General features: G+C 35.9%; 1 pseudogene; it reads right to left on the minus strand.

Annotated features, from left to right (window-relative positions):
• Positions 1–773: 773 nt before the first annotated feature.
• On the minus strand, positions 774–8,345 carry LOC120118399 (annotated as a pseudogene).
• Between the last annotated feature and the right edge of the window lie 3,591 nt (positions 8,346–11,936).

The raw sequence follows: 11,936 nt of genomic DNA on the forward strand, positions 1-11,936 counted from the left end.
TCTTATAATCTCAACAAGTTGCTTGTTCTTTGAAGCATTTTCTTACTAATAAGGTATGATGCTATTTACGACTCTTAGCTGAACTCCAGGCTTCAGCATTTGGAATGAGGAATCATTGCAGAGAGATTCTATGCATCAAAGAAATCATGCGCGCTCTGATCCTGTCTAGTCTTTGGCCTGGTTTCTTATTTAACCTCAACTCGCCACAACTATTATGAATAGATGCGTTCAACATTACGGGTAAAGAGCATAAATTGTTTGTTTCCGGCTATGTTATTTCGGTATTCTTGCCATATCTTAGTAACTCATCTTTCTGACTCCGCTTTGTATTTTGCACTTTTTTTTATTGAGAATAAGAAACCTATTCCAAGGGCAAGATCATCTCTGAGTAGTGGATTTCACAAACAAGATAGATTGGTGGCCCCTTTACCCCTCAATACTTCACGCTACATATCTCTCTCGCCCATTAACCTCTCAAATGCGTCTGCATTCTCACTTCTTTTTTTTTTGCTTTCGGCTTGGACATTCAGTTCCAGACCCTATTGCCTCAATGATCTTTGTTCACTTCACCTTTGCATAGAAGAATAATAGTACGTTCATTTCAAAACCAAAAGACGTTCAAATAGGACTAATACTCGAATCCTAACTAAACTTTTCACTCTACTAATTAAATAGGTAGTAGTTTTAGTTTGGCGCATTAACCAATACAAACCGATATTAAGCCAACACAACCAGATACCTATTTTGTAGCTGAGCAGCAAACACCATACAAGTCAACAAAAGTCTCTAAATTAACATATAGTAGTTTACAACACAATAAAATTACAGACGTACAACACAATAAAAGCAGAGAGGTACAAAGTTAATAGTTGGAAACCCCAACAAAGTAGAGAAACTGTTGATAATCTAAATGAGATGTTTATGCATCTCTAAAAAGCATATGACCACGCAGACCCTAACAGTAAAACATAACCTCTTGACATTTTCCTTGAGGGCGGGCAGAGGTCTCACAGCAGAACTGGCACCAGGCCCTCTTGAACTTCGCCCACCTGCCCCAGCACCTCCACGAGCTGCAACTGTGCCACTTGTCATTGATCCACTGTCCGACGTCTCTGGTTCCATATAAAAACGGGCTCTAAAAGCAGCAAGATGAGCATAGTATGCAGGGGGGACTGCAAAATTATTAGTTTCCAGGTCGTCAAATCAAAAGAAAATTCCAGAAACTAGTTTGCAAAACTAGAACAAGCATTTGCATTTGGATGAAGCCGAACAACTAACCTATTGACACGGACCGTGTGCACCTAGCATATCTGCAACAATTGAGAATAATTATTACACACCAACTCTAATTACAGCCTCCATCTTCCAAGGCAGTGAATACTGCCACTCATCTAAGCAAACATGCAACATTAAGACTGAAATAATAAAAGATCAGGGATAGATACATACGTATAGCAGAGGTTGTTTGTAAGGATTGTAATGCATCAGCCGTAAACTTGTTTTCATCCCATAGCACATGGTAATGAGCTGGACGACTAGTACCCTGTTTACAAAGGCAGACAAAATATGAGAAACCTTTCCAATAACATATGCATACTAATGTATCAAAACAAACAAACACAGAAAAGCATTCAAGTTCAAAAACGAAGCAAATCAAACCTGAATACCAGCATGGCTGCATAAGTAGAAGTCAAACTCTGTTGGATGACAAATTTTGGAGTCAACAACTGTCCCTGAGAATACATACAAGATGAGAATGACAGATTATTCGTCGATTATGAAACCATAATAAATTACGAGAGAATACAACGTACGACAGTACTACTTACCAGGCAAAATATTCCCACTCCTGTCAATAGAACGGCGATCATTATGGTTGCTCGCAAACAACCTTGTATGATGGCGTTTTTGTACAACAACAAAAGTTACAGGAGGCTGATAATTAGGTTCCAAGGAGGCACATGCCTGAGATTAAATGAATAGACATTAAAAGGGGTGAGAATCAGATGCGGAGCTCTGACCATACGAAATGATGTACAAATTGCCGGTTGAAACATAGGCAACAAATGGGTCTCACCTTACGAATAGAATCAAGTTCAAATAACAAAACTTGATAAAACTGGCCTTCACTAACACCATCCCTGCATAAAGAAAATAAGAAATAAATAAATAAAACCAAGAGAAAAGTGGTAGGGGAAGAGAATAAAGCATCTAGCTTATACCTGAAGAATATGATGCGCTGTGGCATCTGTCCAGTAGCTCTTCGGAAAGATATTAGGAGCTCCCTGTATCACCAATGAACAAAAGCGAAAAAAAACTCAACCAAACTATTTTTGAAATCTGTGAAAAGGAACAAGTTAAAATTAAAAGGACGTGAAGAAAACCATACTTAATCATGCCACCGGAAACTGTCCCTCTTACAGGATCCTGCCACGTTTTGTATAAATCTTGAATGAGATCCTGACGAGCTTGAGCACAAACCAGACCAGCATACTTCGTAACCTCTGGCCAATCTTGGGAGGCAACAACCTGAATGTTTAATATTTATAATTAAAATTCCAAGCGAGACAACTAGACCATACATCAAAAGCAGATAAAAAGGCATACAGCTGCAATAGAAGGGCTCGAATCTTCCCCAGGGTGAGGGTGGGTAACATCAGCACCAAAAATTATAGTTGGTCGGTCGCTAACAAGAGGAATTCTTCGTGATATTGCTTCAATAAGAACCGTATTCCTTCCTCCAACCTTGACATTAATCTTCAATGCCACATTGGCCAAATATTGTTTGCTCTTTCTAAATACATGTTTAGTTAAACAGCACTGAGAAACAACACCAATATCAGTCTCACAAATCCGTTTCAAATCACCTGCAAGGGAAATAGAAAGATTCAGAGGAAGGCATTGAATCTCTTTTGAAGAAACAAGTAATTTCAAACTAGTAAATTTATACCATAAAGAGAACCATTATTGTCAGGGAGGATAACAATCAGCAGATCTAGCTCTTTGTTCTGGGGCTGGAGTTTAATCATGGCATCATGATACCTTGTTTTCAAGACTTTCTCAACATGCTCGGGACGAGCACTAATAGCAGGAAGCACTGGTTCAGGAGAAAAAGCCTGTAACGACAGAACCATCAATGTTAAAAGGATTCATGGAACTCCCTTACCATGCCAGAGATAATAAAGATAGGCTCTCCTCAGATTCATGGAACTCCCTTACCATGCCAGAGATATAACACATTTGGGCAAGTTCATAACAAAATCTCGAGCCACACTATCCTGGACTTGTCGAGAAAAATTTATGCAGATCCAGTTGTTTACAGTCCCGCCATTAACCATTTTCTGCAACAAGATAATTAAAATCATATACTGCACCAGATTTGACATTCAACCATTCCACGCTCAGCCTGTAAACTTAATGCACATGCCAGTACACGCTTCACTTGATGTGCATATGGCACAAAGGAATCATGTACATTGATGGAAAACAAAAGAAAATGTCACGACCTTGCGATAGAATGTGAAAAACGCTTAACCAAGAATGGACAGACAACAAAATTGATGGCAAACTTGATAGATAACATTCACCGTAAAGACATTATATATTATAAAATTTTATGGCAGGCTCCTGGCTAAATCTAAAGCACATTTTGTTTCAAAAACTAAAATTCAAAATCATCAAATTTGTAATGGAGTGAGCCTGTCACAGAATTCCATCCCTTTCAACTAGCTTTTGAAGTTCAATATAAGCCCAAAATTATCAAATTATGTTCGTTCATTGTTCATTGAATTCTTGACACAACATGAATGTACCTAGTTTACTCCTTGCTCGCTTCTTTCAACAAAGATCTTGTAAAATTATTGTAATCTGAAAAATCCATCTATCCTGAAACAATATTCTATGAATTTAAATTAGAAAATATTTAAGGCATCTATCCTGACCAACAACACTTTTGCCTATTTCTTTCCCTACATCACCCACTAACCTTCCCTTTAAAACTAGGGTTCGGTTTCATATTTTAAAACACTCTTTGGTGCCTAAATCTCAATTCTGAAACTCTGTACATGCAGTAAAACCAACTTATTCCCGTTTAGATTTTAAGTTAACCAAAAACCCTTCTTTTCACATAGATAACCAAATTATTTATCTATTCCTCCACATATTGGACGTAAAACTGGTTTGATTAAGATCAAATACATAATGAAACCAAAAAACCAACAATAAAAAAATCCACATTATAATATCACTTCAAAACTGTAAGATATACCTTATTCATCATATTCCATTGCCCAACCTGAGGCAGGCAATCTTCTCCCTACCTGTATCATGATATTTAAGCTACATGGAAAAAAGAAATACAATCACAAATCAAAATCTGGAAGAAACCACAAAATTACAGAAAAAAGTATATGGTAGTTGATAACTTACCCATGGCGCAGGCAGAATACGTGCTTCAACTGAAGCAAGCTTCTCACTAATTTTAATTCCAAACTCCTTTGCATAAGGATCTTCATGATAAGCATTGTGTTCCACCGTCTAGCAGGAACAAGAAATTAATCCAACAGGAACAAACCCTCAACACAATTGACAATTTCGTCATGACAAAGTTCAATTAGAGGACATAGTAAGATCAAAAATATGTTGTAGACTTATAGATCCAAAGGTACTCGGGTTGGATACTAAATTAGACTTCATCTCTTAACTAGAGATAACATTTTGGCATGCACAATTAAAATTACTTTACGAGCAATTCCACAATAAAGAATAAAAAGAGAAACTTTTAATGCAGCTTTGATGCAAATGTTGTAAAACAAATATGTCATACCAATGCATCATAAGGAAAAAAACAAAATTGTGAGACTCAAGAGATGATGTAAAATAATTTAGCAACACAAAGAAACAGCAAAAAGGTTGTACCTTCATAATATCTCTCTCTCCCGAGGACGCTGGCAGGTGACCTTCAGCAAAGCGGTAATCTGACACTCATTCAATCTTTCGAGTACCTTTGCCCTTCTACAATCTTGCATACCTATGGGAATCAAGTCATTAACATGCATATCCATATATCAATTACATGTTCAATCTAAAGGAGCGTGGAGTGTAATTACCTCCATTGGCAAATAATTTGGTCTCTGCTGGTTACCAACTTGTAGACATGGCCATTGGGTACGTTGAATGACAAACCATAAGTTTCGTGAAAGTACTCCACAACAGATTTCATTGTACCTCTTTCATCTACAGGAAAACTACAGACAATAAGATCTGTTAGAGAAGCATGGATCATGCCATACATAGATCTGTAACTTATCAGCACAAAATCAGAAAAAGGTGCCTTTAAAAATCTTATGTGATCGTCCTCACATTTCAATTTTTAAAAGAATTTTTTTCGGTTGAAACAGATGAAACATTTTGCTGTACTTAGAGGTGAAGTAATTACTGCATTCGATTACCTTAAAAGGAAAGTTTTCAGAAAGGTATGCATAACAGAATAACAGTAATACTTACGTCAACTCTCTAGTTGCTTGTGATGTTAACCAGATATACGATATTTTCTTCGCATGTTGCCCCGGTGTGTAACTTCTACTTTGACTCCTCTAAGAGCCTTTTTAATCTATTCACACAAAAAATGATAATGAGCATGGAATGATGATAACACGAATTATTACAAAATAACAACTAAAGGGAGAACATAATATTCAATAGAAAGCATTTTCACCTAAAATCTTTTGTGACGAAAACGTTACTATTGCAATTAGGCAACATAGTTTTGCTACAATGCAATCATGCCTAATAATCGATGTCAGAAAATTAGCTGGTTAACAAGAAACGACAAAGATTGCAGAAGTAATTGGTAATAATATTTCCAATCAGATGAAAATTTAAGAAAATCTAACCTTCACATGATCAGAATCAGATAGTGGCCTAGAAACTTCGCGATTTAGCAACTGTGTTACAAATCAATAACAGGCAAGGCTCGATGAAAGCAGTTGAAGACATATCTGTCCAGCAGATAATTGTCAACATATGAGCATGTTAGATCAAGGAACAGAGATATAATGCAGGCACAAAGACACATGAATAAACCTACACATGTAAAATAGACCAAAGAAAAATAGTACCAATATTCAGCGACAGTCCCATCTGTGTGGACGAATACTTTGGTAAAAGCCTCGCCAACTTTCTAATCCTCACCCAAAGACTGCCTTCTCCCAAGGCCAGGTGAGTAAAATGACTGACCAACAGGACAGTACCTGTAATTATTTTCCATTACTTTCATGCATCAAATTGGAACAATAGCAGTATGGCAAACATATATGCAAAAATAGCCAAAATGAAATACTAGTAGTAGGTAGTTCACGAAGAACAATGTCCAGAACCTTAAGAGCTTCCTGAGGTGCATCAGCTTGCTTCCCTTGCAAAAAGAGGCCAAGATGGTGTAGATCAGCACGTGCAGCTAATTTGATCACAACTTAAATTCCCGCTCTCTTCTGTATCAAGAAAATGAAATATAAATGTAAAAAAGAAAATAAAATAAAAGTCACATCCCATTCAAACTTTTTCTTCTAATATCTCCTGTGATACAAAAATTTAAGAGGAAGATTAAAATATCACCAGTTGGTAGACACTTAGTAACCTGATTACGTAAATAAGGCAAGCAAAAATTTAGGCTCTATTTTCTATAAAATGTGTTAGGCGAAGACAATTTTGCTTTTCCTGTTTCCTATTTGAAACCATTTTTCAATTTCATTTTGTAGACAATGCTTCAATTTGAACCGCAACATTTTTTCACTCTTGAAATGAAAATGCAATGGACTATGTTTCCTGAAACCAAATGCAGCACTGGCTTTCCAAGCTGAAACAAATTTCAAGTTTTATAACTCAGATCCTAGACTAAGTCAAAAAGGTTATAGTTTTCCCTCTTTAAAAGAAAAATAAAATCACAAAAATCAGAAGTAGCACAAAAACAAATAAGCATATGCTGAAATGAATGTAGAATGAAAATAAGATGTCAGGAACAACCTTTGCGTTCCTGAACCATCATCATCATCAATAAGGGTGATCTTAAACTCCTTGGACATGAAAGGGAGAGGTCCAGCAGTGTAAGACTCTTCCGGCCATCATAAGCAGGAAGGCGCTTTCGAGATGTGACTCTTTGTATAATCTCACTACTGCGCCATTACAGCACGGTTCACTCCTCGTGAGGCTACTTCCGGTGTTATAGTAACCTATTTCCATTGACAACGACAATCAAGAATCTGTAAATAAAGGCAGATACAAAAAGAAAAAGGGAAATAGCTGATTATAAAAGATTCACATCATATTGGTGCAAATCTTTATCTGGCAATTCAGCAAAGAAATGATTAGCCTTGACTATGCATCTTGTGCCAGTGAAACCCTTTCCAGGTCGAAGAGGAAACCTCAATGACTTGCTTGAGGGAGGGGCTGGCTGAATTGCTTGGCCGGTTCTTGCTGGATAGAAAGCTGCTGAAGATGCTCTGCTAATGGTGCCTGTTCAGGTGGCCCCGATGATGAGCCTGACTCAAATGGAGCAGGCTGGCGGGTAACCTCAACTTGAAAAGTTTGGGTTGTTGGTGCAGTCGGGAACAGGTGGTCGTGATGTTCCACCAGGGAAAGGTCCTCCGCCAAGGCCACTACTGCCTCGACCACCACCAAATCCCCCACGACCTCCTTGATGGTAAAAACCTCCTCTTCCTCTACCTTGGTGGTATTCAGGCGGTCCTCCACTATGCTGTTGTTGTGGCATTCCACGACCTCGACCTCCTTGCTGTTGCTGGGACTGAGGAGCCACTCTTCCCCCATAATAACCTCCACCTCCACCTTGTTGTTCAGGGGGACGTTGGGGACCATGACCACTGCCGCCACCAGTTTCATGTAACTGAGAGCCCTCACCTCCACCAGAGGAAGTATCAGTTCTCTTCTTCATAACCATAACGACAATAACTGTAACAGGAGACAAAAGACAACAATGAGGTTCGCATACATGCAGAAGTAGGTGATGAAGGGAGAAAACAAAGCAATTGCTACAACAGCAAGCTTGTTTACAAAACTAAAAAGTTTTGCTCCACGATAAGATCAGTAAAAAAATGAGAGAAAAATGACAGAAACCGAGCAAAAGAAAGTAGATTCATCCACGATAAGAAGATATACTGAAAGGCGTACAAGTTTCGACTGAAAATCTCTGCCGGAAAACCGCTTATCTACTAATAATGCTAAGAAAAAGCAATTTATTGCAAACATTTTTAAATACAAAACAAAGTAGAGGAGAAAAGCGTACGAATACCACTCTTCCAGTCACCAGTCACTACTATGCAGAGAACAAGAGTCGCTTCGAAAACATACAACAGAGAAGCAGAGATTGAAAGCCACTTTATATAGGGGAAATGGGTACACCTACATAATAAAATAGAAATATTTACAAAGTAAGGGCTGTTTATTTATTTCTAGAATAATTAAGCTCAGAAATTCTAAATAATTTGACTCTGAATGTGACATACTGTTTGATAACTGACTCTGAATGATTCAGAATGTATTTCTGTGTTAAATCATTCAACATTGTTTTACTAAATCAGTCAACACTAAATTATTCAGAAGTACGAAATTCAACATTCAACGCTGAATGACTCTATTAAAAGACAAACAAACAGCTCCTAAATTTAATTTATTTTGTAGGTGTCCAGTTTTATACCTAAAACTTCCAAACGAAGATTAGTTTTTATCGTAAATTTATTCTTAATCCTTCCAAATATTTTTATAATATATAAAAACACTAATATTTATTATATTTTTAAATTGTCCATAAATTATGAATATTGATTTTTATTTCATGATTATTTTTATAAATTTTAAAAAGATAAATTTTTTTAATCAATTGATAATGCACACACATTTTATAAATATAGTTACTCAAACTTCATACCTCTTGCATAGAATAATATTCCTTTCTATCCATTAAAACCATAAGTTCTCAATGTATACAAACTTTAAGAATTACAAAACAACTATATTAATTTTTATTTTGTAGTCTTTATATTTTATTTGAATAATTAAAATAACGGTTATACATATTTTTACATTACATAAATAACTAAAAATACTTTTAGTTAAGACCAATTGATTTATCTTATCAGATAAGTTAATTGCATGTGATATTATATTATATATATATATATATATACTGAATTTTTCAACATCATACAAATCTTTTTTTTATCTTAATTTATGTATAACTTTTTACCATCAATTACTTTATCATTTTAACTACTTTCATCCACGAAATCTAATATATACTTTCATCGGCTTCTAAAGTAACTTTAATAGTTAAAAGATGGTTGTAATTCCTAAGATCTCAAGTTGAGTATCGTACGTAAGTGATTACAAAGTCATATTATTTTAAATATTCTTAATTATTTGATATGAACATTCAAATCCCTACGCTAATTGCTAGTACTTAAACAAAACTTTTAAAAATAACAACAATTGTTTTAACCAGTAAGATAATTTAATTTAATTTAATTCAATTCATGCATTTAATATTTATTATTGAGCTTAAGTTTGTTTCTTTTTTGGAATGTTACCAACTTATAGTAGCAGTAAATACTCAACCTCTATTCCCTTTTATATTCAAAAGAAAAACTTTAGAATAGGGAAATTGCTTTTTTGCCTTGCGATATGCGTGTTACTGTCAAGTGAATTGCTGGCTAAGTAGTTGATGCGTACGCTTATATGCTTTTATAAAGTGACAATTACTTGCATCCTAAGAACTTGAAAGCAAAGTAGCATAGAAATGGACAGTCAGAGGTAATTTGGACCCCAATATACACGCTTTCACAAATTACTCTACGAATAAAATTAAGAGAAAATAACTTCAGTGACTAAAAATGTCTTATAATATACGATTTTAACCAACTTTTTTTTTATTTGCCAAAATGACAAACAAAATCGCAATGCGAAATAAAAATCGCAACGCGATCTCCAGAATCGCAAATCAGTTCCCAGAATCGCAACGCGATTATGAAGAATCGCAATGCGATAGTACAAATTAGCATTGCGATTTTCCAGAATCGCAACGCGAATATGAAAATCGCAACGCGAACATATAAATCGCAATGCGATTCTGACTATCGCAACGAGTATCCGTAAAATCACAACGCGTATTCATAAATCGCAACGACAATACGTAAAATCGCAACGCGTATCCGTAAATTGCAACGCGTATCCGTAAATTGCAACGCGTATCCGTAAATCGCAATGCGAATACGTAAATCGCAATGCGATTACGTAAATCGCAACGAGATTCTGACTATCGCAATACTGAATTTCAAATTCGCAACTCGATTTCTGAATTCGCAACATGTTTTAATTTCGCAACACAAATGTTTTGGGTATATAACTACGCAGCAGCAGCAACTCATACCCTAAATCGCAACTCATTCCATCTCCATCTATCACTCTCTCCGGCGACATCCGTTCCTATATCCAACGACATCCTTCCCCATCCGGCAACAGGTTTTAGTTTCGCAGTTCGTTTGTTTAGTAAATTACAATAATGAATCATCTAATGTTGATCATGTTTGGATAGATTTGTGTTTTGGAGTGTCATGGGAGAATGTTCATGGTGTTTTACAATATGTCTTTACCCATGAATCTTCAACTAAAACTATCATTAAAAAAGTTAACTTATGAAACTCTAATGTTACGTGTTGCAAATAAATTGAATTTAGAGCCCCTAAGTGGATTTAGGCTATCTTATCAGAGAAATGATAAAGTTTATTTGTTAACCGACAATAAAGATGTTGAACGATTCATTGCTTACATTAGTGTTTCAAGTGATGATGTTACATTGTATGTTGTTAAACCTAGAAGTAGTGAAGTTTGGTCAGTAGCGGGTAGTAATCAACTAAGTTTTCCAACCTCAGTTTATGGTGCTCAAAATTTAATGGTTCCACCACAATTTCATCACCAAGCAAATATTGTTTCACCACATTTCCATTACCAAACATATCTCAAAACCCACAACCTTTCCCTAATCCAAATCCCAATCAACTTTCAGCACCAAATTCGGTTTTCGTATTGACCAGTTAGACGATGATGAGCCAACAGAAAAAATTGTGAGTACTAGTCAGTATTCGAAATTTGATCTTGGTCAATACCCGGACTTTGATCTTGGTCAATACTCGGATTTTGATGATTTTTCAGAAGAAGAAACTGACCCTGCGTGTAATGATTTTGATATTGGTAATACCCAATTTTGATGATGAAACCGTTGCCGAGGAAGATGTTGTTGATGATAATGAGGAGTAAGTTACGACTGTAAATGAACATGTTGAACATCCATTATGTAATTCATATAACACTGAAGAAGAAAAAGAAGAAGAAGAAATCCCCAAAGAAAAGTCCCCGAAGAAAATGCCACGAGAGTATAACTGGAATATGCCAGAATTACTTCAGATATCGAAAGAAGAGTTGGTAAAGATAGCAGTTGATTGTTACACAAAAATATTCGTATCAAAAAGATGATTGTTTTGATATAAAGGAAGACTTGAAGATAGCTTTGTATACGAAATGTGTGGAAGATGGCTATCAACTAAAAGTTAACAAATCAAGCAAAGATCGTTTCGAAACAAGGTGTATGATTGACAAAAACTGTATGTGACGTATGATTGCAAAGAGGATAAAAGATTGCGAAATGTTTCAAGTTAGGACTTTTATTGATAAACATACATTCAAGAACCCAAGTTTTTCCTCACCATAGACAGGCAAACAAAATGTATTGGGTGGTTTTCTGGCTGAGTTAATGTTTTTGAATGGTAGGGTATATCGGGGACATGAAATTATGACTGACATGAATGCTCGGTTCAAGATTAGTATCTCATATTCTCAAGCTTGGAGAGCCAAATGTTATGCCTTGGAATTGT

Source organism: Hibiscus syriacus, unplaced genomic scaffold (genome assembly GCF_006381635.1).
Source record: "Hibiscus syriacus cultivar Baekdansim isolate YM2019G1 unplaced genomic scaffold, ASM638163v2 tig00110328_pilon, whole genome shotgun sequence".
Lineage (NCBI taxonomy): Eukaryota > Viridiplantae > Streptophyta > Magnoliopsida > Malvales > Malvaceae > Hibiscus > Hibiscus syriacus.